Source organism: Rutidosis leptorrhynchoides, chromosome 4, assembly GCF_046630445.1.
Source record: "Rutidosis leptorrhynchoides isolate AG116_Rl617_1_P2 chromosome 4, CSIRO_AGI_Rlap_v1, whole genome shotgun sequence".
In the NCBI taxonomy this organism is placed as follows: domain Eukaryota; kingdom Viridiplantae; phylum Streptophyta; class Magnoliopsida; order Asterales; family Asteraceae; genus Rutidosis; species Rutidosis leptorrhynchoides.
This window is the reverse complement of record NC_092336.1, coordinates 598,550,326-598,554,445: the sequence shown is the minus strand read 5'-3', so window position 1 is coordinate 598,554,445 and position 4,120 is coordinate 598,550,326.

Genomic DNA, 4,120 nt, shown 5'->3' with positions numbered 1-4,120 from the left:
TTGTACGAAAAATTTTTAATTACAATCTTTATGAAAATATACTTGCATATATATTTTCATCGGATGTAATCATGGATTTAATGAGTCAATAAGATATTAAACTCATTTGATTTATCGTTAATACTGGATTACATGATCTCTAAAACATTAGAGATTTCATAATCACCATGTCGAACGAAGATATATGAGGTTGAACGTTACATAAAGCGAAAGTAATCGATGTAAAATGATATATAGAACGAGGATTATACTTGAAGTACAGATGATGATATTGAGGCGTGTGATGTTGATATCCGAGATACAGATCGTGATGTTGAAATTTGCGACGTGATTGTGATTGGGTGTTAAGAGTATTGTCGGCGTTGATGATGATGATACAGATTATGCTGCTGGTGCTGCTGCTGATGTTTGTAACCTTCGCACCGTGTTCTCCAAAGCCGTCACACGAGCGCGAAGTTCGTTAATTTCTGCTAGTATACCAGGATGATTGGCGGTTGGGGTGAGCGAATGAACAAGATCCGAAATATGGGATAGGATATAATCGTGACGAGATACTCGAGAAATGAGAGAGAAAATGGTTTCTCGAACAGGTTCGCCGGTAAGTGCTTCAGGTTCGTTGTCAATAAGGCAATTTGGTGGGTGAAAGGGATCACCTTCTTCTTGTCTCCAATATTTTAGTACACTACGAACCCATCCTCAATTCATCCAAAATAGATGATGGGAAATTGGTTGATCCATTCCAGTGACGCTGCCTTCGGAGCCCGAATGAAAATCCATATCAGCGTAGCTGTCGGAGTCGGAGGAATTCGAACTGGACGCGGAGTTCATCTTGTATAATCGGGGAATGAATTTTTGGTTTGGGATAAATTATAGGAGTTAGTTTGATATTCTTCAATACATAACTTACATATGTATTTATAATACTCAAAATCCCGTGATTTGCGGAGAATCTTTGAAATTCGTCAGACAATGTCTATAGCAACAGATACGCTAGGATACGAATTTTGTCTATACACTATCGATGCACTAAATGCAGTAAGATGTGTCTAGACTTAAGAATACTAAGCAGGCAATTCCTAAGGATGATAAGCAGATGATTTCCAACTAAATATGATAAGCAAAACTTTTGACATATAGACACGGTCAAAGTCCAGACTCGTTAATGTATTCTAACAACTACTAGTCAGACACACTAATGCAAGACCTGGTTCACTAAGACCAACGCTCTGATACCAACTGTAGTAACCCGAACTAATCCATCCGGACAGAGTCTTCAACAGTTGGTTCCATTGCGATGATCGACTCCAAGTAATATCTTTAGTATGAGCTAATGCACAGCGGAAGACTTAATTCATACCTGAGAATAAACATGCTTTAAAATGTCAACATAAAGTTGGTGAGATATATAGGTTTGATGCTAGCAGCGTTATAACTATGGACCACAAGATTTAAAGTTTATAAACATAATACACTCGCAAGTGTATGAAAAGCATTCTAAGTAGTGGGCACCCGGTAACTAGCCTTAACAAGAGTGTGTACCCCTGAGTTATAATAATATGTGCACCGAATCAAGTGCGTTCCGTTAACTTCGAAGTACTAAACACCCGTTCTTCTAGTTTAGTAGTGACTAGAACAACATCTGGGTGGGGGTGTAAAACCCGATAGATCTATCTTTAGGATTCGCGCCTATCAGTTCATAAACCAATAGTTAAAGTTACCAAGCTAGGGGATTTTTGATTCAAACCCTCGTAGAATTAGTTTTAACACTTGTGTCCATAACGTAAAACATTTATAAAAACAGTGCATGTATTCTCATCCCAAAATATTTAAAGTTCAAAAAGGGACTATATACTCACCGTACTGTATTTTGTAGTAAAAATACATATAACATCATTGAACACGTATAAGGTTGGCCTCGGATTCACGAACCTATATCATTTGTATATATATATTAACACATATACTTGTAATCGAACAAATGATGTGTTGATATTTATAATATATCTTATTTCAATTGTTATATATTTATATATGCTTTGTATATATATTTCATATAAGTATTTGTTTGGTAAAATGATAATAATAAATAACATGTTGTTTTTATTTTATAATAATAATAATCATATTAATAATAATATTGTTAATATGAGAATAATTTTAATAATAATAATAATAATAATAATAATAATAATAATGATAAATAATAATTTTAGTAATAATAATAACTAAAAAAATATAATAATTCTTAACATTAATAATAATTTTTAATAAAAATGATATTGATATTAATAATAACAATAATAATAATGATGATGATATTAATAACTAATACTTAATTCTTATAATAATAATAATAATAATAATGATAATAATGTAATATTAACAAAAACAATAATACTACCTCACAAGAAAAGAGCTCCAAAAAGAAATAATTGCCCTTGCCAAGACTAGAACCCATGACCTCTCGTTTAACACAATTACTCTTAACCCATCCATGTACCTTCAGTTTTCTGTTTTATTCCATATCTTAATCTATTTAATTCACACTCTCCTGTGTTCCATGTTCTTCATCAAAAATAAAAGAAAAATCTATGCACCCAAGGTTTGAACCCGCGACCTTATGTTCACCCGACAACAACCTAACCATCCAGTCTAGCTTACATTTCTGTATTTAAAACACCTGTTAATTTACTTAACTTCGTTTTATGCTATCACTTCCTTCTTCCTATACTTCGATGCAACCAGAGATCGATCCCAACTTCAGATTAGAGTTTAAAAAAAAAACGTCTTGTATTAATAATTAACAGACACGAAACAAACGAAAATTATTAAAACAGATAATCACAAGCTTTAAACTGTTCGCGAACCTTTTTCTTGAACTCAAATCGCGATTTCGGTTTCTAGACACTTTTGGTTTATAAGTTCAACACAAGATATGCTCTAAATCCTTCATAAAAACTCTATGAATCATCAATTTAATATTAACTGTAATATATTTCTCGAATTTGATCAAAGAGTGTACGGTTAACCTTTTTGATTTATAACTTTGATTTTAAAATTCATCGTTGATATGAAAAATTAAAGGCTGAGTTTATACAGATAGTTTAAATAAAAGCTTCCTAACCTTTCTGCAATATTAGATTTTTAAATAAATTGAGAATTTGAAGTTTCTGAAAAATGGTACACGAACAGAGGTTAGAGTTCTTGCTCGTTTCTGTTTTTTTTAACATATAAAAGGAATTGATAATGGTTTAATTTATAGAAATAGCATCGTACTGTATGATTCCCCTAATAATACGGATTAATTATTTGTTAGTTTATGGATTTGGTTTGACAGCCTTAATCACGGGACCAAAAAAAAAACAAATGCAATCCACCTGTATTTGATTTATGTCAAATGAGTTGGACTGAAAACGATAAAAAAAATATCCAGTAATTAAGCATCTGATTTTATGCAGATTTATTAATTAATATATTAATTATAATTATCTTAATAATAAATATCTAAATAAAATTTATACTGATTTCCTAAATTATGAACTATATATATATATATATATATATATATATATATATATATATATATATATATATATATATATATATATATATATCGGTGTATTTATATATATGTATATCTTGTATATGTATTTATATAAAATATATAACCGTATTTATCAGTAATATATCTGTAATTATAAATATGTATAATTAACTATATTTATATATTTTTATTGAATAAACAAAGAAACATACTAATATTAATAATACAAACATAATTACACAATATTAATATTAATAGGAATAATAAAACTAATAAATATGATAACAGAAATAATTGTATTAATATCATAATAATACTAAAAGAAAATAACTTTAAGTAAAATGATAATTTTTTGTAATCAAGTTAATGATAATATTTTTGATAATCGTAATAATTAAAATTTTAATTTTACTAATAATAATGACACTAATAATGACAACAATAATATAGATATATAATAAATTAAATGTATCAAACTTTATATCTATATGTTATATAGTATTATTAATAATAAAGTTCGTAATATTAATATTTATTTACAACAATTGTTCGTGAATCTTCGAGCATAGTCAAAGG